This window comes from Perognathus longimembris, chromosome 8 (genome assembly GCF_023159225.1).
Source record: "Perognathus longimembris pacificus isolate PPM17 chromosome 8, ASM2315922v1, whole genome shotgun sequence".
NCBI lineage: Eukaryota > Metazoa > Chordata > Mammalia > Rodentia > Heteromyidae > Perognathus > Perognathus longimembris.
In genome coordinates, this window is record NC_063168.1 from 31,774,273 (window position 1) to 31,800,438 (window position 26,166).

The 26,166-nt window shown below is 36.3% G+C and overlaps 1 non-coding gene across 1 annotated transcript; it reads left to right on the forward strand.

Annotated features, from left to right (window-relative positions):
• The first annotated feature begins 1,359 nt into the window (after nucleotides 1–1,359).
• On the forward strand, nucleotides 1,360–1,465 carry LOC125356989. Its single transcript, XR_007212021.1, has one exon. It is a non-coding gene; the product is annotated as a U6 spliceosomal RNA (small nuclear RNA).
• The last annotated feature ends 24,701 nt before the right edge of the window (nucleotides 1,466–26,166 follow it).

A 26,166-nucleotide genomic window follows, 5' to 3' on the forward strand; every position in this document is an offset into this window, starting at 1 on the left:
CCCCAAGATATCAGAAAGACATTTGTACTTCCATGTTTATCGCGGCACAATTCACAATAGCCAAAATATTGAAACAACCCAGATGCCCCTCCACAGATGAATGGATCCAAAAAATATGGTACTTATACACAATGGAATACTACATAGCAATTAGGAATGGTGAAATATTGTTATTCGCAGGAAAATGGTCAGAACTTCAACAAATAATGTTAAGTGAGAAAAGCCTAGAACACAGAAAACAAAGGGGCATGATCTCCCTGATATATGACTGTTAAGAAAGGGAGATGGAGAGACAGTAGAGACCAGGTCTGTGAAACCAAAAACTGCTTGTCAAATAATATTTCCCACAGCTTTGGGGGAGCGACCCAACAGTATGTAAATAAAACCAAACAACTACTCAATATATAAAGGTCAAAAATTGACCTCTCAGTGGAATACAATAGCTCAAAAGCTATGTATGTACGTTCATATAAGACTACTGTCGACATATTGTCTAATATCGACATTACATTTAAAGCCCTAGGCGAATTTTCTTGGGCCTGGCCACGTGGCTACTGTATATGTTCTTGATACATTGTATATTGTATATATGTCTACCTGCACTAGAGAAGGGAAAGAAAAACAGGGAGTAAGATATCACTAGAAATGTACACACTGCCCTACTGTGTAACTGTACCCTTTTTGCACAACACCTTGTCAAAAAATTTGTGTTCAATTAATAAAAAATTAAATTTAAAAAAATAACATGCAAAAGTAGCATGGGAATTTAGGGAGCAGTTGAATTGATGTAGAAATTTTATAGTAATAATAAATGATTATTGGTAAAATTTCAAAGGAAATGTAATTGATGATCACATTTCTGAGATGCAGAAGAAAAAATGGAAGGAAATGATATTAAGTGTTCAGAATTACAGAATTTGGGATGAGTACACACATGAGTAGGAGAAACACTAAAAGCGAAGGACATGTGAGTGAGTGAGTATGTTAAGCAATTTTGGCCAAATAATGTAATTTGCTTGGATGGAATTCATTTCTAGGATCAATTACTGGACTTGAAGATAAGGACAATTAGATAATTGGTTAAAAACAAAGTACAGTCAAAAGTTAGTGAAACATATCTAAATGTGAGGAAAATTAGAAAACAATAAATTGCTTATATATAAAATGTTAAGGAGTATCAAATATAAATTTTGCAGATAACATCTGTTAAGTAGACCTAGTAAAATCTAAAATGTCCATTAGGCTCTAAATATTTAATGTTAGACCAATTATTTTGAATCCCTGGAGTAAAAGAAACTTTCTTTGAGAGCATCAATATGAAACGGCCCATTAAGAAGATTCAAAAATCATTATTCAAGTGCACGCTTCAGCGGTGCATATATTAAAAATTGGAATGATACAGAGAAGATTAGCATGGCCCCTGTGCAAGGATGACATGCAACTTTGTGAAGCATTCCATATTTTTAAGAAAATATAAAGCGGATCCAAATGGGAAAAGATGAAGTTAAACTTACTCTCTTCGCAGACGACATGATCCTATACTTAAACAACCCCATAGACTCTACCCCCAAGCTACTAGAGCTGATCCAAAACTTTGGCAAAGTTGCAGGATATAAAATAAACCCTCAAAAATCAATGGCCTTTTTATATGCTAATGATCCAAACAAAGAGGCTGAAATCAGGAAAGCAACTCCTTTTGCAATAGCCTCCAAAAACATAAAGTAACTAGGAATAACCTTAACCCAAGATGTGAAAGACCTCTATGATGAGAACTTTAAAAACATGAAAAACAAAATTAAGGCAGAACTAAGGAAATGGAAAAATCTCCAAAGCTCCTGGATTGGGAGGAATAATATTGTCAAAATGGCAATATTGCCAAAGGCTATCTACAAATTCAATGCAATACCCATTAATATCCCAAAACCATTTTTAATGAAATAGAGGAAACAATGCAGAAATTCATATGGAACAATAGAAGACCAAGAATAGCAAAAACAATCTTAAGCAGAAAAAACAATGCTAGAGGAAATACAATACCAAACTTCAAGTTTTGTTATAAACCTATAGTAACAAAAAAGGGCTTTGTATTGGCACCGGAACAGGCTGAAGACCAATGGAACAGAATTGAAGACCCAGAAATGAACCCACAGAACTATGCCTACTTAATCTTTGATAAAGGAGCTAAAAAAATAGGATGGAAGAAAGATAGCCTCTTTAACAAATGGTTCTGACAAAACTGGTTCAACACATGCAACAAATTAAAACTAGATCCTTATATATCACCCTGCACCAAAATCAATTCCAAATGGATCAAAGACCTTGAAATTAAAACAGATACGCTGAAAACACTAAAGGAAGGAGTAGGAGAAACACTTGGGCTCCATGACATGGATGGAACTTCCTTAACAAAGGCCCAGAAATGCTACAAATCGTAGAAAAGTTGGACAAATGAGACTGCATCAAACTGTAGAGCTTCTGCAGGGCAAAGGACATAGCTCACAAGATAAACAGAAAGCCCACAGATTGGGAAAGATCTTTACTGGCCATACAAGGGACAAAGGCCTCATATCTAAAGTATATGCAGAACTAGAAAAATTACATTCCTCCAAAACAAAACTGCAAAGAACCAATAACCTTCTCCATAAGTGGGCTAAAGACTTAAAAAGAGACTTCTCTGATGAGGAAATGAGAATGGTCAAGAGACATATGAAAAAGTGCTCTACATCACTGGCCATAAAAAAAATGCAAATCTAAACAACATTGAGATTCCATCTCACCCCAGTAAGAATGTCCTACATCAAGAAAACTAACAATAACAAATGTTGGAGGGGATGTGGCCAAAAGGGAACCTTACTTCATTGTTGGTGGCAATGTAAACTGGTTCAGCCCTCTGTAAAGCGGTATGGAGATTCCTCAGTAGGCTAAACATAGAGCTCCCCTATGACCCAACAGCCCCACTTTTGGGCATCTACCCAAAAGACCACAAACAAGAACACACTATAGCCACCAGCACAACAATGTTCATTGCAGAACAATTTGTCATAGCTAAAATTATGGAACCAACCCAGATGTCCCTCAGTAGATGAATGGATCAGGAAAATTTGGTACATATGCACAATGGAATTTTATGCCCCTATCAGAAATAATGACATTGCCCCATTGGTATGGAAATGGAACGACTTGGGAAAAATTATACTAAGTGAATATCTATGGCCTCCCTCATAGGGAATAATTAGCACAGGTTTAGGCTAGTCACAGCAGAGGATCACGAGAGCCCAATAGCTATACCCTTATGAACACGTAAGATGATGCTAAGTGAAATGACCTCCATATTAGGGAAACGACTGTTATATCACTACTATAATTACTTTCAACATGCTATGTGAAACCGTAGTTTTTATTATTGATGACCCTCTCATATACCCTTCCTGTGTTTGTACCTGCACTATCTCTGTATCTTATCTGAGTACATTGGAAACTGTGTATACTGGTATTAAAACTAGTAAACTGAAAGGGAATATCAAAATCAAGAGACACAGGGCAAAAAGACAAACGACTACAAAAGCAATACTTGCAAAACTGTTTGGTGTAAGTGAACTGAACACCTCATGGGGGGAAAGTGAAAGGGGGAAGAGGGTGTGGGGGTACGACGGACAAGGTAACAAACAGTACAAGTAATGTATCCAATGCCTAACGTATGAAACTGTAACCTTTCTGTACATCAGTTTGACAATTACAATTAAAATATTAAAATAAAATTAATGAAAAATTAAAAAATCAATACTCCCTGTGATGAAACAGTGCTTTGACCTGCATACGAAACAAATCATTATAGTAGTGATAAGTATCATCAACCACAGAGCTTACTATCATCAAGGATATTTAAGTAACATCCTTTGTGTTACTTGAAGGCTATTCAACATAAACAAATCAATTCTCACTTGTGGTACACTTTAAAGTATTAAAACTCTAATGAAATTTAAGACAATTACATAAATTCTTCTAAACACATCTTTTTAAAAACATAGAATGGAAAATGTCATCTCTTGGAAAATAATTATCATATATGTTTTCTACAGAACTGCACAAGAGGAGTTTAAAGCTTTCCAACACTCATAAAAGACAAAGGATGAAAAAAGTAGCAAGTGCTGACAAACCTTATTTGTTCCACAGCACTTTGTGAGTGTTCATTTATCACACTGCAACCCATGAATGCACATCTGTATGTAACATAGATCAATTAACACAATAATTTAAAAAAACAAATGTTGAAGTTCCCATTTCTCTATGATTTTGTATTTTTACTAAGCAGTGTTCATTCTTTAAAACAAATCTCTAGACAGTCACCTTTAACATATAAGAATGAGATGATGATGTGCAAAATATATGGAAATATCATATTATCCTTACAGAATACGGAAGCATAAACAATGTCAAATCCTTATTTATAAAGCAAATTTAACATACTATTACTGAGTGAAAAAATGCTGGTTAGGGATTACGTACTGACAGGAAGAAAGGGCTTGGAATATGATGTGCCTGGAGGTGACTTTCTTTATTCCAGCCTACTACAAAGCCCAACCTGATACTGCACTTCAAATGATGGAAACCAAGTTTGCTTTTAAAGCTCTCTTTCTTCGTTACACATATGTTGTATAAACATAATGGGTCCCAAAGCATGACCCCTGTGTTCAGGAACAGATGTCTCCTTTGTTTTCCTTCCTCCCATCTGACAGCCAACAGCTAGTTTCAAAAAAAAAAAAAAAAGATATTTTTGATTGGGGTCTAGTGTAGTCTGAAGCTCTGGAACACACTAGAATCCCTCTATTTGTAAATCTAATCAAATAGAATGAGATCAGTTTGCTAATTTCCCTAGTCTATTCTTTGTTTTCTAAATGCAGTGTAGCAAGCAGAGCCAGATGATCAACAGGCAAATAAGTGTGAAGTCTTCGTGCTTTTTGCTACTTTCTGTGATTGAATATATTCTCCTACACTTGGTAAATTGTTGTTTCTATGTGGAATTATTTCATCCAAATTAGCTTACCAAAACCACATTTCTACCTTTAATCTTCTCTGGCCCTCAAACTGAGGTTTAGAGCATAGTAAATATTTTTTGTATAGTAAATATTTTTGCATAGTAAATATTCTTTGATTTATTTTTTAAACCTTTTTAAGTGTCAAAGTAATGTACAAAGGGGTTACAGTTACATATGTAAGGCAATGAGTACATTTCTTAAAAAGTTTTTTACCTCCTCCTTCATTTTTTTCTCACCTTCTTCCCTCCCTACCTTCCCAAGACTTATACAGTTGGTTTACAACCTATTGACTTGCAAATATTGCTGTTGAATTGGTTCTCTTTTTACCCTTCTCTCCATTTTGGTGTTCCCCTCCCCTAGTTCCAATAAATGTACATACAATACCCAGTGTACCAAAGTCAGTTATAGTGACATCAAGGATAAAACCATGGAGAAGAAAAACAAAAGAAAAAGGCATAATTTCATAGGGTACACTGGAAATAACTACAACAAAGGCAAACCACTTATTTCCAAGTCTTATATTTCATTTTGCTTAGGACCATCTTATATGATCATATGTAAATTGCTATTGAGCTATTGTACTCCTCTGCTAGAACTATCCTAGACAAGAACTAATTGTTTCCAATGAGTGAAACTGTTTCCAATGAGTGAAACCCATACAGTTTGTTTCTTTGGGTCTGGCTCACTTCACTTAGTATTAGTATGATGTTTTGAGGAACCTCCATACTGTTTTTCTCTGTATAATCTATTCTTGATTCCAGACTTTGTACTTTGTTTTTTATTTCTTACTTATAAGTGGTCATTCTTTATGGCTTCCATCTGTGTGCTATAGTTTTCTTTTAGGTTCAGTGTTGATTTCTTAAGCTTCAGTAATTTGGATTTGGGTGCTCGCTCTACGTTCTTGTTGCTATTTGTCTCTCCTTTCATTGTACTCATTTTCCTTCTGTTGGAATTTATTGAGGCTTTTGTTTGAGAAAGCCATGAATTCCTCTATAAATCTTTGGTTAGCCTCCTGGCATTCACATATGGCTGCTTGCATGCTTTCCATCGTTTTACTGATCATTTACCAGTAGTGCTTGTGGAGCATTTTGAGAACTATCCTCTAGGTTTTTCATTGACTCCTCCATTGACTGTTTGTTTTGAGTGTTATTGGTGGGGGGGGGGGGCGAGGGGGAGGTTCCAGGTTCTCTGGCTTGTCTTTTTTCTTGTGCTTTGTCTTCCCATTTTGCAAAGAAGAATAGCACATGGCAACACTATTTTAAGGCAGAAATCCACCTGGTTCCCAGCCCAGTAGTTGTACAAATCTTAGAAGTTCACTATCGTAGGTAAATTCCCTCTCACCCATTTTGGATAAATGAACAGATTCAATACAGATTCAATGCTGTCACAGAACACAATTAAGGCAAAAACCAACCCTGATTCCTGCAATTGCGCTGATCTCAGTAGTTTAGTGTGTAAGGTTCAGAAGAGGGGGATTGTGATTCAGGAGCTGGGTTATATACCCTTATAACCAGTGAAGATATTTGTCCTTTTGTTTAGATCTACCTGGGCTGAAATTATTAATAAAAGAACCCCTTTGACACACTCAAATTGAATACCCATACCGTCTGTCTAGGCATCCAATAACTAAGAAACCTTGCAATAGCAATATCCTAGAAGTAGTGCAGGACCTTCAGTTACAGGTTAGAAGTAACTTTAGGGAGAGGAGTTAAGAATCGTGAGATGAAGGGACTAAAGGAACAAAGTGATTTTTTTTTTTTTTTGCCAGTCCTGGGACTTGTGCTCAGGGCCTGAGAACTGTCCCTGGCTTCTTTTTGCTCAAGGCTAGCACTCTGGCACTTGAGCCACAGCACCACTTCTGGCCGTTTTCTATATATGTGGTGCTGGGGAATCGAACCCAGGGCTTCATGTATATGAGGTGAGCGCTCTACCACTAGGTCATATTCCCAGCCCAGGAACAAAGGAATTATGATTGAGATTTAAATTCAGAGAAAAAAAGTGGAAAGGTTCAAAAAGAATAAAAGAAAGATAAGATAGGAGAGAGAGAGAGAGAGAGAGAGAGAGAGAGAGAGAGAGAGACAGAGAGAGAGAGAGGAGACAAAAAAGAAAAAAATAGAGGCGAATGTAGGAAAACACCAATTTTTTATTTTATTTTATTTATTTTATTTATTTATTTATTTTTGGCCAGTCCTGGGCCTTGGACTCAGGGCCTGAGCACTGTCCCTGGCTTCTTCCCCCTTAAGGCTAGCACTCTGCCACTTGAGCCACAGCACCGCTTATGGCCGTTTTCTGTATATGTGGTGCTGGGGAATCGAACCTAGGGCCTCGTGTATCCGAGGCAGGCACTCTTGCCACTAGGCTATATCCCCAGCCCAAAATGAAATAAATTATATATAATACAATGTATATTATATAATATGTGATGCAAAAAACTAAGGAAAAAATTTAACAGCTATAATTGGTTAAAAAAGAGCTCTTCATTATTTGGGGGATGTTTGTATCTCCCCTGTGTCCTCCTTCCAGTCCAATAAAGGAGCTTCTGATTTCCTTGAGGGTGAGTTTTGTGGCCTGACTGGCATTTGTGGGTTATGCCAGAGGTAGATGAGGTTCTCTTTTGCTCTGCCAGGAGCTACTCTCTGCTTTTTAGGACTAACCAGTTTGTCTGTGCTGCACATCTGCCAAGGGGTGGTACCGCCTCTGGCTGTGCTTACCTGAGGCTGAAAGCTGTTGGGGAGGGAATTGCTCCCACTTGGGTGGGGAGACCTTCCCCAGAGCAAAGCTGGCTTTCACTGCTCCTGTTCCTTTGCCCTTTTGAAAGATGGCCTTCTTGTCCTCGTTTTCTTTCCCTTGGACCAACTGATTTTTAAAAATTGTCCTTTGTGGCTCTGAAATTTTCAGATACATTGACCTAAAGTCCCTAAATTGAGGTTATTGTGGCATAGTTGAGATTTCATGTATAAAATATTCACCAATTTTTACAGCAGCAACATAGAATGGCAGATTCTGGACCAACAGCTGCAGCACAATCCTAAATAAGAAAACTATGCCAATAATTAATGTTTTCATTGCTGAATCAATGAGTTGTCTCTACAGCCAGCTGAGAAGTGATATTTTTCCAGTGGACTCGAGCAGGATTTTATCAATTAATAATTAAAGACCAGATTAGCAAAAAGAATACTTCGGGTAATGAAAATGCAAGATTTCTAGTAGTTGTTAGTGGTGTTAAAATGAACTGTGAGGATGTAGGTTAGTGGTGGACTTCATGACTAGCATGCTAAAGATTCTTGGTTTAATTCCCAACACTGCAAAAAAAAAATCCTGTTCATCAAGCTATTTTCACAATATTAATACCTCATATTATACATAAATTACAGAATATTGTCTTCTGTATTTAGAGAAATAGTGTGATTTGCTTTCTATTCATTTGATTATTGTGTTTTCTTTCTTTCCTTCTTCCTCTCTCTCCTTCCTTCCTTCTCTCCTTCCTTCCTTCCTTCCTTCCTTCCTTCCTTCCTTCCTTCCTTCCTTCCTTCCTTCCTTCCTTTCTTTCTTTCTTTCTTTCTTTCTTTCTTTCTTTCTTTCTTTCTTTCTTTCTTTCTTTCTTCTTCTCTCTCTCTCTCTCCCTTTCTCTCTCTCTTTCTTGCCAGTCCTGGGGCTTGAACTCAGGACTGGGCTCTATTTCTCATCCTCTCTGTGTTCAAAGATAGCTCTCTACCACTTAAGTAACATGGCCACATTCAGCTTTTTCTGAATAATTTATTGAAAATAAGAATCTCATACCCAAGCTGGCTTTGAAGTGCAATCCTCAAGTCTCAGCCTCCTGAGTAGCTGGAATTACAGACATGTGCAACCAGTGCCTGGTGATTTTTTAAAAATTTTATATGTATTCATAAAAGGATTGGCATTTAATAAGGCAGTCTATGAATACTATGTATATATGTATATATATATATATATATATATATATCATGATGAATATCACCTTTTTGAACATTCCCCCATCATTCTCCTTCTCTTATTTCTCTTAACGTTGTAGAGTAAAACAATGGACACTTGACTGTACTTTCTCCTCTCTTCATTCATCTACCCCTTTCCCTGTGACTCCCTGGTACCCCTCACCATTATGACCTTCTGGATGCTTTATTTTGCTAAACTTGGTTTTGTCTTTCCAAGGAATTACATTATTTGAGATCAGTTTGTCTTTGCTTGATTTCTTAGTTTCATTATGTTACAGAAATACTTAGTGAATGCACTGAACCAGTACAGAAGTCAGTGTAGAGAGCAATTCCAATATTTCTATGTTTCCTTGGTTTTAAACCAACTTAACTACGTTCATTTTTTCTGTTAACTTTGAAACAAAGGGCACTTTCATTTACTTAAGCATTCTAAATTAGCATAGACACATATACAGGCAATTATACACACAGAAGTTTAAAATAAGAACTTTTTTATTTGGTCTAGTGTTCTATGAAACTCTGAAGAACAGTTATGTTCTAAACAATTTGAAGGAAAACAATTATCGGTCTCAGTCCATTGTTCATTTTGTATCAGGATAACTGTACTAGTACTGTTAAATGTGTATACAATACTCAGGGTAACAAAATTAGTTACAGTGACATCAGGTGTAAAACTATAGGAAAGAAAAACAAAAAAATGCATAATTTCACATAGTGCATGGAAAATAATAATAAAAACAATAAACCACTTATTTCAATCATTTTGTTTACCATCATCTATGTGTTCATATGTATATTGCTATTGAGCTACTACTAATCATCGCAAGAAAATCAGAGGCTCCATGTTATGGAAACAGTTGTAACTACTTTCAACGTCCTATGTGTATCTGTAGCTTCTATTATTGATGATGTTCTTGTATCACCTTCCTGTGGTTGTACCTACACTATCTCTATAATCTTATCTGAGTAAATTGGAAACCATGTATACTGGTATTGGAAGTAGGAAATTGAAAGGAAATACCAAATTTGAGAGGCACAGGGTAAAAAAAGACAAACAACTACAAAAGCAATACTTGCAAAACTGTTTGGTGTAAGTGAACTGAACACCTCAGAGGGGGAAAGGGTAAGGGGGAGGGGGGAGAGGGGTATGAGGGACAAGGTAACAAACTGTACAAGAAATGTATCCAATGCCTAACGTATGAAACTGTAACCTTTCTGTACATCAGTTTGATAATAAAAATTTGAAAAAAAAAAAGACCAATGAGCATAGGGGAGGCACAAGATCACCCAAATAACAAGGATTATATTTTTTACCAATTACATCTTTTTAAAATTTACTTCTAATTTAATATTAAAAATATTAAAAATAAAAATTGGAAAGTAAGATAGATTGAAATATTTTCAGATAATATGTATTTCTACTCCTTTGTATTACAGCCATGAAATAGAATGGTCTCAAGTGTATGGTCCTAATGTAAGGATGAACATACAAGTCTTTTCTGAACTATATCTCATACAAAAGCTGTACTGTGCCGTAACTTGTTCTGTGTGAGAAAATTTGGTAAAGCCTTCAGAGGTTAATTCAAAGTGTGAGTATTGTTTATTTAGATGGAACACACACACACACACACACACACACACACACATATATATATATGCACTTGGAGGCTAAATTCATTTGCTTATCATGTAGATAGCAGGCCCTGAAATAAAACAAGACTAAGTATGGGGAACGGTATTTATAATTAATACATTTAAAATAAACTGCCTAATGTGTCATGAAAGTATGCCTGTTGATCCAATTTATACGGTCATTCTAATTTAAAGGAAGTATTTCTGAGATTTAGATGCATCTGGGATGTTTATATTTAATTATTGATAGACCTTGAGGCTGAAAAATGATTAGATTAACAATTTTGACTTAATTGTTATTTGTTGTGTATGGGTGTGTGTAGGTGTTACATTTATTCACTAATCACTGAATTCTTATCTTTGCATATATAAACTAATATAAAAACTTAATGTGTTTATACCATAACATTTTAATTTACTGCTGTTTGAATTTACTGATAGCAATGTGTGTATGTATATATATTCATATATATGTGCGTGTGTGTAAATATATATGTGTATCCATATATACCTTACTGAATACAGTTTAAAGTGTAAAACCAATGTTTTAAAATATAACTAAAAGACAAATAAATTACTTGTTTTATTTCGAGCTGTTCTTCTGGGAGACTGATAAATGATGAACAGGAATAATAAAGTCATCAGTGAGCAATCACTAATTCTTTTCTTTGTGATTCTACATATATTTTCTAAATTTATACATGCCATTCAGAAACCCATTCTTTCTTCAGCATTCAACTAAATTCTTAGCAATAAAGTGCCCGATTTTCAGACTAGAGATTGTCCTGATCAACATTTTATCCATGTACACATTTTCACCTACTCCTTAAATAATATTCTAAAGGTAAAACACCAATAAGAGCATTTCAGTAGAAAACATTTCTTTTTCTTTCATTGAAAGAAACTTGGTGCTTCTTATATAAAATTACACTAAGTCCGATGTAGAATTTATTAGAGAATTTGTCCATACCTACTATTGGCTATGGAAAGAAAATCTGTGTAATAACAGAAAAAAAATCTCTTTATCAGCCCTAGTTTCATACTCTAGAAAGAAAGTAGATAAATGGAATTCTGTTACAATGTAGGTTCTGCTGAAAAAGAATACCATTTTAATAATAATTAAAACTGATTATGAGCTTAGTTACTATAATAATAAGAATTTTAAATAATGTTATGTGTCCAATGGACTGAAATGTGTCACCACTAAAATTTATATTTGAAAACAGTAATCCTCAGTTTGATCATATTCAGAAGTGGAAACATTTAAAAAAATATATTTAGTTTAGGTCATGAGTGTGAGATTTCTTTATAAAATTAGTATTTTTGTGAAGGGAGATACCATAAATATGATATACCTTTATGAAATTAGTATTTTTTGAATAGAGATACTAATTAGATTTTTTTCTCTGTCTTTTCCTCATTCCTTTTCTCTCTTCTCCTTAGCAAGGGTGGACTCTGAGACAGTAGATATTTGCAAACTAGGACACAGATCCAACTTGGTCTTTGATTTCTAGCTTCCAGGCTATGAGAAAACAAATTTATATTCTTTAAAATAGTTTATTGAACTGTGTTAGGACACCACACCCTGAGCCGAGATTAAAGGCAATAAGACCTGTACGTTTGTATTTGTACTGAAACATGTATAGCTATATGTATAGAGATACACTGAGATATATTAATTAACATTTTATGACTTTCCAGGACAGTTGTAATGTAGTAAATGTATGATAAAATTATCTTTCTTATGTCACATTGTTGACTTATGTATTCTGGTTACTATATTTTTATAGTATGAGCAACATACAAATTTGAATGTAAACTACTTTAAAAACCTTTACTAAACAAAACCAAAATATTTAATGATTTAAACATCACTTTCTTGCTATAAATATTACAAATAATATTCACGAAGATGTCGTGAGTATTTTTCTTATACCTAGTGTCAGATAATCTGCTTGATTTTTACATCATATGAACATACAAATACATGTATATGTATGTATATATTTGCATATATATGAACATAAATATACAAGTATGTGTGTATATATGTATATATATTATATATTAGTCTTTATGAATGGAATAGGAAATAATTGAATATTTAATTAACAAAGGCTGTGGTACATTTGAATGGCATCGGCATCATGAAATCATCATATCTGAGCTCCAACTCTGCTGATTGTAATTTTTTTAGTTATATCATCTCAGTGCCCAAATATCCTTTCTAAGCTTGAAACTTCCCCTCCTCTATCACTGTTACCAGGAAACATAGAATTTAATATGAATATAATGTTAGAAACAATGGATTCATGGATGGTTTATACCTAGTGCATCTCAAGGTAAAATTAAATAATCCATGTTCATGAGGATGCTATACATCACAGAATCTAGACCTGAGATAGTAGGCTAGGGTCAACTTATTATAAGTGTAATCCCAGCTACTTGGGAGATGGGTATCCGAGGGTCACATGTTGAAGTCAGACTCAGACAAAAGTTAGTCAGAGCTGGATGCCAGTGAAGGTCATAGTCAAGCACCAGTACAAAACAGAAAGATCCCATTTCAATGGGAGGGAAGATAGCTCTGAAACAATAGAGAAGCACCCCTACTTGCACCAACCAAATAGCAAGATGGGATACCCAACAGCCAACACCCAAGAGACCGGCAACATCAACAACCAGAACAAGCAGAGATCTACAGGAACAGAAAAGGAACAAAGAATAAAGCCCATAAACTTCACAAAGTCAGAAAATCTGTGGGGTACCCTCCCTCACTCCTGCCCAAACGGGGCCAGGCCAGGCAAGTGGCCCCGGCACCAGGGACCACCGGACTCCAACAATTGCAGACATTAGAGCAGAATATTCCCACCGAGAGTGAGGGTACCAGTCAGCAAGAGCTACAAGGGAAACAGACCGCAGCTCAGGAGTGGGACCAGAGCCAGACAGTAGTGCAGGAGCTGGACACTAAAGAGAGTCAGAGCAGAGGACAGGTGCCACCACACTCTGACGCAGGGAAACCCCATAGCAAACACAGGACACATCCAGATCCCAGAACCAATAAGTACCTCAGGGACGCCACCAAACAGGAGATGAGCTATGGCAGAGACCCACAGAACTTGACTTGGACCTCTTTGTTAGGGGACAAAGAAACCAGAGCTCGGTACCCTCCCCCATCCATTGGCTGGCCCTCAAGGGAGGGAACAAATGATCCCATACGTAATGGGCACTAGGACCCTACATTTCCCAGAGCACCCATGACTGGGAGAGCACAGAAACTATCAGCAGACAGAACACTTCCCAACAAAGACACTTGGAAGGACAAATTTGCACACTTCCCCCCGAAGTACAGTCACCTATGCCCACGTGCAACAGACCCCAGCAAGGTTGGCTAGGTTCCTGTGCATGTGCCCTCCAACAAGGATGCATGAGTTCAAGCACACCCCAGCAGAGTCGATAGGGTCTGTGCCCATCTGCCCTCCAGCAGGGGCTCTTGGGCTCATGCTCATTAAATCTCCAGCAGAAGTGCATAGGTTTGTGTGGACTAACCACATGGCAGAGACGATCATGTTCAGTTGCACTACCAGTCTGGCTGGGACACCTGGGCCCACGTGCTTGCTCCCCTCAGCAGACGCAGGGATTCATGGGCACCAACCCCCACTCCGTCAGACACTTGAATCTGCTTGGGTTCTCAAACAGCTGCCCCCCCCCCAGCAGAGGTGCGAGAGTTAGCGTGCATGCATACCCCAGTAGCTTGGGACCATGTGCATGCGGCCCCCAGCAGCAGCAATTGAGTTGGCAATGTACACGCCCACCAGCAACTTGCATTTATGCACATGAGACCCCCAGTGGGGTCAGGTGTGCTAATGGCCCCTTGCCCTCCAGCAGGAGTGCCCTGCCACCCACTCCCCTGTGGGAGCAGCCAAATGGCTGTGTCCCCTACTCAGCCACAACATTCACTCTTATAGACACTGGATGGAAGGAGCAGGAGAAACAAAATGAGAAAAGTCTCTATCCCAAACTTAATAAACTACTCAAGATCAAACAACAGGGGCTTACAAGGGAAAACATACCATGGTGCCATAGCACTGATCTGCAGAGAAAGCCTCAGAACCTACCCATCCTTAACCATGGAGAGGGTGACCACGTTGGCAGCAACTGAGGCGGGCACACTTATGCATAGGGCAGAAAGGCACAAGCAGTGAAGCTCAAACATGGAGCTAGGATACAATCAAATCAATCCAGCTAGCCAAAGGGGAATCAAGCGCTCACCCAAGCACTAGCTGGTTGGAAGACACATCCAGCCAGCAGATCAGCAGAAAGGAGCACAAGGTCAAGCTAAAGGCCACCAAATGGAAGCACAAGGGAAAACAAGCCCCCATAACTCCTGCATCCCAGATGCATAAATCACAAAGAAATATTACAAATTTCATGAAAGGTCAAGTCAACCACTATCCCGCAAAACCAACAGCAGTCCAACAAATATCTCAGTAACAGCCAAGAAGGGATGGAGAATAAAAAATCCCCTCAGGCTATGATGCAGAAATGAACAAAAGCATCAAGATTGAATTCCAAAAATTATTTCAGGAACTCAGGAAGGAATTATTGAGGAAACTTCAGGAAGTGAAGAAAGAAATGGAACTAAAAATAGATAATATCCTGAGAACTGAAATGCATGAAAAAATAGAATCAAAATTCAACTCATTAAAACAAGAAATAAAGGGCTGGTAGTATGGCCTAGTGGCAAGAGTGCTTGCCTTGTATACATGAAGCCCTGGGTTTGATTCCCTAGCACCACATAAATATAAAAAGGCCAGAAGTGGAGCTGTGGCCCAAGTGGCAGAGTGCTAGTCTTGAGCAAAAAGAAGCCAGGGGCAGTGCTAAGGCCCTGACTTAAAGGCCCAGGACTGGGCAAAAAAAGAAAAAAAATCCAAGAAATTACCACCTTGAGAGCTGATCTAGAAACCATAAACAATTCAATTTCCACAATGCAACAACACTAAAAGCTACATCTCAAAGGATTGGTCAAATGGAGGACAGAATTTCAACTCAGAAGATCAGAAGATTATTATACTTCAATAAGCTATTAATCTTCATGAAACATTAATCCAGGAAATACAGAGCAAAGCAAAGAGCTATAATATGTATATAATTGCATTAGATGGAGAGGAATATCAGAATTGAGGTATACAACATATATTCAATAGAATTATTACAGAGAATTTCTCCTATCTCAAAAGGGAAAACCTACCCAAATAATAGAAGCCTACAGAACACCTAGCAGACTAGACCCTAGAAAAAACACCCCCAGACATATCATAGTCAAAGATTCAGATCTTAACAACAAGGAACATATCCTGAATGCAGTCAAAACAAAGAAAGAGCTGTACTACAATGGAAAAAAGATCAGAATCATGGCAGACCTCTCCACACAAGTTTTCATTGCAAGAAAAACCTGGAAGATCACCATCCAATCCTTGAAGGCCAATAACTGCTAAGCCAGACTTAGATATCCAGCAAAGTTAGAATTTACATTTGACAGAGAAACCAAAACCTTCCACAATAAAGAAAAATAAAGCAGTATATGAACAAAAAGCTAGCCCTACAGAGAACCCTAAAAGGAGAATGTCATTCAAGAGAAAATGGTCAATAATAGGGAATCTCTATAGACAGAAGCCAAAAGGAAAGCAACTTAATAAACACAAGAAAAGGAAAGAAGCAAAACAGGTTAATAGGAAAATGGAAGGGGGGAAAACCCACATCTATTTATAAACATCAGTGGGCTCAATTCTCTGATCAAAAGGAAAAGAACTGCAGAGTCTATCTGAAAACAAGATCCACCCATCTGTTGTCTTCAAGAGATCCATCTCACAGTGAAGGACAAAAACAAGCTCTGAGTGAAAGGATGGAGTAAGATCTTTCAATTAAACGCACTTACAAAGATGTCAAGGAAGTAAAATAGATTTCAGACAAGCTCGACTTCTCCTTACAATCACTTCAAAAAGACAAAGATGAACACTGCATATTAATATAGGGACCAATTCAGGAAGAAGATATAACAGTAGTCAACATATTCACCAAATATTCACCAAATAATGGAGCATCTAAAAATGTCAAAAAAAAAAAAAATCTTTCAGAGCCACAGAACAAGATAGACCCAAATACAATAAAAGTGGGAGGCTTTAATACTCCACTCTCTCCAAAACATGAATCTAACTCACAGAGGATTAGCAAGCAGCTGCAGACCTAAGTAACACCATTTTACACATGGAGCAAATGGAACTGTACAGAGTTTTTCACACTATAGAGAACCAATACAAAATCTTCTCAATAGCCCATGGAACATAGTCCAAAAAAGATCATATCATAGTCCATACAAAGAGCCTCTGCAAAGACAAGAGAATTGACATTATCCCATATATTTTATCTAATCACAGCAGAACCAAGCTAGCCCTTATTAACAAGGGATACTGCAGAAGCTATACAATCACTTGGATGATAAACTCCTCACTAGTAGCTAGAATTTGTGTCACAGAGCAAATTAAGGATTAAACTAATCAGTTCATTCAAGTCAATGATAATGAAAATACATCACAAAGAAACCTCTAGGATACAGCAAAAGTAGTGCTGAGGGGCAAGCTCATAGCCCTCAGCTCACACATTACAAAACAGAATCAGATCAGGTGAATAACCTCAAGATGCAATTAAAACAGCTGGAGAAACAAGAAAAATTTGACTCTAAAGTGACTAGGAGGAGAGACATTACAAAGATTAAAGCAGAAATTAAAGACATAGAAACTTAAAAAAATATACATGAAATTAATAAAACTAAAAGCTGGTTCCTTGAGAAAGTAAATAAAATTCACAGACCCCTTACAAGACTTACAAAACAAAAAAAAAAAGAGAGAGAGAGAAGTGGCTTATATCCATAAGATCAGGGATTCCATGGGAAAAATTACAACAAATACACTGTATATTCAATCAATTATAAGGAACTACTTTCCGTACCTATACTGACTAAAGAACGAGAACTATACAGAAATGGATCAATTCTTAGAGAAGTATATGCTTCCCAAACTGAGTCAAGAAGATGTAAATCAATTAAATAACCCAATATCTTACAAAGAGATACAGGAAGCAATAAAGAGCTTTCCAATAAAGAAAAGCCCAGGCCCAGATGGATTCACCACTGAATTCTTTTTTATTTATTAATTAATTAAATTTTGTTGACAAGGTTTTGTGCAAAAGGGGTACAGTTACATAATAGGGCAGTGAGTACATTTCTTGTGATATCTTACACCCTCGTTTCTCTTTCCCTTCCCTAGATCAGGTAGGCATATATACAATACCCAGTGTACCAAAATCATATATACCACTGAATTCTATAAGACTTTTAAAGTGGAGTGAATACCAATACTCCTCAAGCTCTTCCCAACCTATATCACTTATGAACACAGATGCAAAGTGCCTCAACAATATATTAGCTAACAGAATCCAGAAACTGATAAAAAAAAATCATACACCACGATCAAATAGGCTTCATCCCACACATGCAAGGCTGGTTTAACACACACAATTCAATAAATGTAATTCACCACATTAGCAGAGCTAAGACCAAGAATCACATTGTCATCTCAGTCGATGCCCAAAAAGCCTTGGACAAAATACAACACCCATTAATATTAAAAGCCTCAGAGAAAATAGGAGTAGAAGGAACAATCTTTAAAACAATAAAATCCATATACTACAGACCAACTTCGAAATGGGGAAAAACTAAAAGCATTTCCCCTAAAAGCAGGAACAAGAAAAGGATGTCCACTCTCCCCACTTATATTCATACAGTGCTGGAATCCCTAGCCATAGCAATAAGGCAAGAAAAGGGCATTAAACTGATCCACATTGGAAAAGAAGATATCAAAATATCCCTGTTTGCAGATGGCATGATCTTATACCTGAAGGACCCAAAAACTCAGTCTCCAAACTAGTAAAACATTTTCGCAAAGTAGCAAGATGCAAAATCAATCCACAAAAATCAGCAGCCTTTCTGTATACCAGCAATATACAAGCAGAAGAGGAAATTATCGAAACAATACCATTTGCAATAGCTAATAAAGAATAAAATACCTAGGGATTAACCTAACCAAAGATATGACTGACCTATTAAATGAAAACTATAAATATCTAAAAAGGGAAATGAAAGAGGACACCAGAAAATGGAGAGACCTCTTACGCTCAAGGGTAGGCAGAATCAACATAGTGAAGATGGTCATATTGCCAAAGATGTTATACAAATTCAACACAATCCTCATCAAAGTCCCAGCTACATTCTTCACTGAAATAGAGAAAACAACACATAAATTCATATGGAGCAACAGAAGACCTAGAATAGCCAAAACAATTCTAGGCAAAAAAAAAAAAAAAAAAAAGCAGCAAGGAGGTATCACAATACCAGACTTCAAGGTTTATTACAGAGCCATCAGAACAAAACCAGCCTGGTACTGGTATTAAAACAGACCTGAAGATCAATGGAATAGGGTAGAAGACCCAGAAATACATTCACATACTTACAGTCAGCTGACAAAGGAGCCAAAGTTATACAATAGAAAAAAACATAGCCTCTTCAACTATTGTTGTTGGAACCTAGCTTATCACCATGCACCAAGATCAACTCAAAATGGATTAATGACCTCAACACCAGACCTGAGACCTTGAAACTAATGAAGGACTGAGTAGGAGGGACACTAGATCTTATAAGGATAGGCAGAAACTTCCTGAATGGAGTTCCAGGGGCACAGCAGATTGGGGAGAGACTCGACAAATGGGACTACTTCAAAATAAAAAGTTTCTGCAAAGCAAAAGACATAACCACTAAAGTAGAAAGACAGCCAACCATATGGGAAAATATTTTCGCTAGCAAAACAACAAACAAAGGCCTAATATCTGTCATCTACAGAGAACTCAAGAAAGTAACCACCTCCAAACCCAGTAAAACCATTATTAAATGGGTGAGGGAGCTAAAGAGAGACTTCACAGAAGAAGAAATAAAAATGGCAAAGAAAGATATGAGGCAATGTTCAACACCCTGGCAGTAAAGGAAATGCAAATAAAACAACCCTGAGATACTACCTCATCCCAGTTAGAATGGCCTATACTCAACTCAGGTAACAACAAATGCTGGAGGGGATGTGGAGAAAGAGGAACCCTTCTGCACTGCTGGTGGGAGTGTAAACTAGTACAACCACTCTGAAAAACAGTGTGGAGGTTCCCCAAAAAGATTAGCATAGATATACCCTAGGACTCAGCCATACCACTCCTAGGCATCTTTCCAGAAAAAAACATGGTCCAGGATACCACAACGACACTTTCACATACATGTATATTGCTGCACAATTCACAGTAGCCAAAATATGGAAACAACCCTGAGGGCCCACTACAGATGAATGGATCAAAATAATGTGGTACCTATACACAACGGAATTCTACACAGTGCTTAGAAATGATAAATCAATGGCATTTGCAGGGAAATGGTCAGATATTGAACAAATAATATTGAGCAAGACAAGCCTAGAACAAAGACAACAAATGTACATGGTCTCCTTGGTATGTGGATGTTAGCGGTTGGGGATGGGGGAGCAGCAGAGATTATGTCTGTAAAATAACAAACTGCTTTTCAAATGGTATTTCTACATGTTTTGGTCAGTGAGTTTACATCATGTCTCTGAAACCAAACAATTACTAATAAACATAAAAATGTCTAGGATCGTCCTAGCAAAGAATCACAATAGCTCAACAGCTATGTATATATGGTTATGTAAGTTGAGGCGAAGCAAAATGAACTACAAGAGATGGAAACAAGAGGATTTTATTGTTGCCATTATTTTTAATGTACTATGTGAATTTCCTATGGCTATCCCCTGTTGTTACTCTGTATGATTTTGGTAGACTGGGTATTCTATATATGTTTATCTGAACTAGGGAAGGGAAAGAAAAATGAAAGAGGGTATAACAAGTATGACAAGAAATGTGCTCACTACCTTATTATGTAACTGTAACCCCTCTGTACATCACCTTGACAATAAAACTTAATTTTAAAAAAGAAAGATTCCATTTCAATCAATAAGTCAGGTGTACAATTGTGATCTAGGTAAGCAAGAGGTCTGAATGTGGGAGAGCCATTGTCTGAGGCTCCACATGGACAAAAATATAACACTAACTGAAAAGTAACTAAAGAAACATGACAGAAATTCATTACTCAAGAAGAAGAATGGCTGTCAGTTGTGAGGCATTGAATTCAAATCTCAGCACTTTTTGTGGGCAACCACCCCAGGGGAGCTAGCGGCGATCAGCGTGTAGCCACATATGCCCGGAACTCTGCTGCAAACAGCAGAGTCACTACACGCTCTTGGGCAAACCCAGTGGGCATTAAGGCATTAGTTGGCTCCACCCCAAGCCTGCACCTCCTGGGAAGTCCCTATTCAAAAGAGTCCCTAAGTATAGGTTTCTGTTACCTATTGGCTGTTGATTACATCATATACTGGGTGATTCCCCTATATAGACTTAGAAACTGCAATAAACTAGATCTGCACCTCGACTCTGGTCTCCGGACTCTGTCACGCCCAGGCCTTCTTGTCTTTGTGACTGTGACTCGGGCTCCACTCTCCGCCCAAGCCACTGTCCAGCAACGACTGTAGCAACTGCAGCAACTGTTAAGAAGAAAAATACTAATAGTGGTTATCGTAATTTATTTATTTATCAGTAAAATATGAACAGATACAAGATGGAATTTGAGGTTACTTTTCATACTACTCCTTTATAAATGTAATATATTCTAATATAGTAACAGATTCGTGGCTGAGGTCTATTCCATTGTGCCATAATTTAATACATACATTAAAATATATGTTTAAATAATAAAGAAGGATGAAGAAATATTTATAGGCACAAAGGGGACAGAAGAGAATTTATTCTATGAATGTAAAGCATATAAAACACGTCAAGAAAAATTTCAGAAGAAAAATTTAGTTGTAGGAAAGAACAATAATAAATACTTAAATGTAATTAAGATAGAGTATTTAGCAGTGGAAGAAATGTGAAAAATAATTTCTACTATTGGTCAATATTGGTATAATGGATTTGTAAATCATTGAAATTTACAAAGGATAATTAAAGATTGCTTGTATAGACATATTCAAAATACGTATATATGTACTGACTAAAGAAAATCTTATATTTTTTATGTTTATTCCATGTATATCATTTGATATAACAATTTCATATCCAGTAATTTATCATTCAGTTGGATACACATACATTGTTGATACATCCCAGAGTAAGTCCAAATCTTTTTTTTTTTGCCAGTCCTGGGCTTTGGACTCAGGGCCTGAGCACTGTCCCTGGCCTCCTTTTGCTCAAGGCTAGCACTCTACCTCTTGAGCCACAGCCCCACTTCTGGCCATTTTCTATATATGTGGTGCTGGGGAATTGAACCCAAGGCTTCATGTATACGAGCCAAGCACTCTTACCACTAGGCCATATTCCCAGCCGGTAAGCCCAAATCTTAACAAGAAAGTATACTTATTAGTAAAATAATAGACAAACATATGTGGTATATTTTTAAATATATTACTAATTGTATAAAACTATAAAATCATTTATAATAAGAATGAACCTCTTTGCATAAATGTACATTTGAAAGTATTAAAATGTTACAACCCAGTGTTCATAATTGCCACTTCTAATTAGGATAATTAAAAGTGAAATAGATATTTCCCTTTCCTAATTAAGATTATCTAAATATTTAACGATAAATATGTATTTCTTTTTGCAACAAGAAAAACAATTTGCATGCATAATAGAGTATAGCTTGTTTCTGCCCATGTTTCACTTGATATTTTATGTTGTAACTATCAAACAAAACCCTTTGAGAATCCAGTGTAATACAGCAGAAAATTTTTGCAACTGATCTTCACACTGTTCAAGTCTTTGTAGGTTTTTTATGTTATTACTTTAATAGTCTAATATCAGCTCATTCCATGAGGACAAATATGTACTTGGGGTATTTCAATCAAGATGCGAAAAATTTAGCATAATTTGTCATGAGAGAAAGAAAAGTACTCAGTTTTTCATGAGATCAAAAGCAGTTCATTGCTATTTTCTTTTGTACATGTGAAAAATAAAAAAGGTTACAGTATAAAACAAATTATTAAGTTGTCACTAGTTTATAATATTACAATGTATGAAATATTTAAAGCATACTAATCATGGGAGCTACCAAAAGTGAGAAAAACTTGGATTAGAATCTAACTTTTCTATCAACAATTGTGTAATCATATTACTTAATTTATCAATGTTCTAGAAAACGTCTGTAAAGCATAAATCATTCTGCCTTTTAATAGGGTAAGAATTATATTTAAATGAGTAATGCATTAAAAATTAACATAAAATATAATCATTATTTGCTATCACTAGAATGCTTTATTGCTCAACCAGAAAATTACAATTACAGATGGAAATGCCATCTTAAAGAAAATACTCAAAGCAAACTAGTCATGACTTGACTGTGTGGGATGGAGTATTTCATTCAGACTCAGGAGGTAGAAACTGATGTAATAATTTTGTATTTGAGAAATAAATTAAATATTTTATTGCTGTATAAAATAATATAACAACCTTAGAGGCTTGAAATAACGTGTATTTTTGCTAACCCTGTATGAAGTTTAGGCATATATATTTTTTCCAGTTTTTGCAAGTTGAAGGGTGTCACCATCAACCACTTATATATCTGGAGCTTACATGGTTTCTTACTCATTTAGGTTACAAAGATAATTCTGTTCCTTTGCTGTGACACTATCTCCCTTTTCATCTAGTAAGGGTCTCTCTCTCACCCCTATAAAATGCCTATTGGTCATAACACTACAGTGGTCTTTTGATAACATTAAGTCTTACTCCTTCAAAATTAACATAATGATGTCTTTCCAATCTGCTAAAATGAAGTTTTATGTAATGTAACATGATCCTCAAAGTGACATTCCCAACCTATCTGCAGGTCCTTCCTACACATGAATAAGAATTATACAAAGATTCTCCAGCAGTTCTTCCACCCTATGTGAGACAACTATGCTTACTGTAAGAAATAAGCTGATCAGTTGGAACTAGTTCTGAAAGTTCCTTGAGTAGATTAAACAAATCCAAGACAGAGTGCTGCATCTGCACAGAACTGAAAAGCATTTGGTGTAAATGCTATGAGCTAAATTCATTCTTGATTGATTCTTCTTCATCTCCTGAATCTAGAAGATAAAGGGCTGGCTGACAGGGAGCTAACCTTGTCTAAAGGCATGGCATCACTCTGGTAGCTAGTGGAAATATGTTAGTGATTATGAGGATACAAGAACTCCTTGTATTTTCCAACTAAAATATTAACAGATGTATTAGAAATACTATACATTTTTAAAATAGAAAGAGAGAAGTGGTAGGAGAGACAGAGTTAGAGAGAAAAATGAAGTTATCTCAATGAAAACTCAGTTTAATAACTGACACTCAAATTCTAACCTAAATGTTTACCAAAAAATAAAAGAGAATAAAAACATGGGTAATATCTTTAGTGATAAAATATTGTGCAGAAACTAAGAAAGTTCCTATTTCTTTGCCATAGGCATTTTAAATTAACTAGGATTATTGGTTTACCCTCAACAGCTAAAAGGATACAGAATGACCTGGAAAGTGAGTGCTGTAGATGAAGTCAATAGCTAATAGTCAGGATGAGGATGACAATTAGCTTTAGAGAAGAGGAGAAAGTTGACTTCAGTGGAATCAATGAAGTTATTATAGTTTAAATGTGTTCTGAGCTAGGAAAGTTTGTGTGTAGAAAGTGGCAAATATATCAATGTTGTAATAGGATATACTAGTAACTGCCAATATATGACTGTTGTTGCATATATACTGAAATATTTCCCACATTAAGAAATATGATACAGCTATAGATATCTGGACAAAACAAGAAGAAAATTTGCTACTGCTTTATTTTCAACTCATATAAATGAAAATCACAGCTTGGAAAAATTCCTTTGATGGTAATGGCTTGTAAGTTAGCAGTCTACTTGCCCTAAGTTGAGAGAAGATATATATTGAATTTGGTTGAAGTTTAAGAGACACGAAGTCTGTCTACTCAATTTGATGCTGAAGGAATGTGAGCCTGTAGGCATACTTTTTACATTTTTCTTCATAAGTAATCTGAAAATAATTTTCTAGACCTGGGCATTTCCTAAATTTAAGGCTTGTGGTATTGCTTATTGTTCATTAACTGATTCTGGATTTCTCTCTCAAAAATAAGTTGTAGAACAGGTTATAAGCATAGCTGTTGTCCTTGTTCAACAATTTCCTGTGTGTGTTTCAATGTAAAGCTTTTACATTGAAAGGTTCTATGACTAACATTGGATTATAGCTATAGTATATGAATGTGCCCAGGAATATTGTAGCTTTCAGTAGACTATAATGAAGGGTACTTACTGTAACTGTCTTTGCTTAGAGTTTTATATTGAAATATTCCTATAGAATGAATTGCCATGTTAAATATTTTCCTTTTATACACGCCTGTCTTAGGCTATGGATTTTGTTGCATCTGAATATATTAGAATGTCTGAGCATAAAAAATAGAAGAGATGCATTGTTTCTAAAGGAAACATGCAATATAGTTAAGAATGGCCTTCCCCTTATGGAGATTCCATCTCTAAAGTGAGGTTTTTGCAGAAGAGACATAATATAGGAACTATTTGATGAACCAAAATTAAATTCACTCATGACTCATTACCCCAGCTGTTACCACCACCAGACACATAGGTTAGTAGAAAACTCTGTTTCTTGGTAGAGTTATGTTTTGCAGTAGCTACATAAGAATGTGCATGCCAGTCCACAAGTAAAGCAGGAGTCCTTGGGGATTATAATATAATTGACTCACAATAATAATTTGCCCAAACTACAAAGGTATAAAAGACTCTTCCAACTACAAATACCATACACTCTCAATTATTTTTCTCAGGAGGACTGAGATATTTTATTCTGCCAGTGGAAGAATTCAATGATTTTCTGGGGAGCTGATAATTCAGAAACTCTCATGGGCTTACCACAGGTGAGGTCAAAGTAAGAAAATGAATTCCACACTTTGTGTATATTAAAAATGCAATGGGCATGCCAGCATTCATGTGATGAAAGTTATCCAGTCTGTCACTTTGTGACTTTAATATATTCACTATTCTCTGGAAATGCTTCTTGGGATCTAGCACCTGCAAATAACTGAAGTAATTTCTTGAATTTATATTTAATGCTGTTCAGTACAAATCATAATTACAACAATTTTGAGCAAATAGTTATGCTATATGGTACTCACACTGTCCTGTATATTGATTAAAAATATTCTTGAGCACGTTGGTATTACTGTCCAATTCCTTTGACAGCTTAACTCTGATTAACTTGAGGTAGCTAATGAAAATGATTTTGTAGACTATAAATACATTTGCTCTCATAAAGTACTCTAACTAAACTGCTAAACC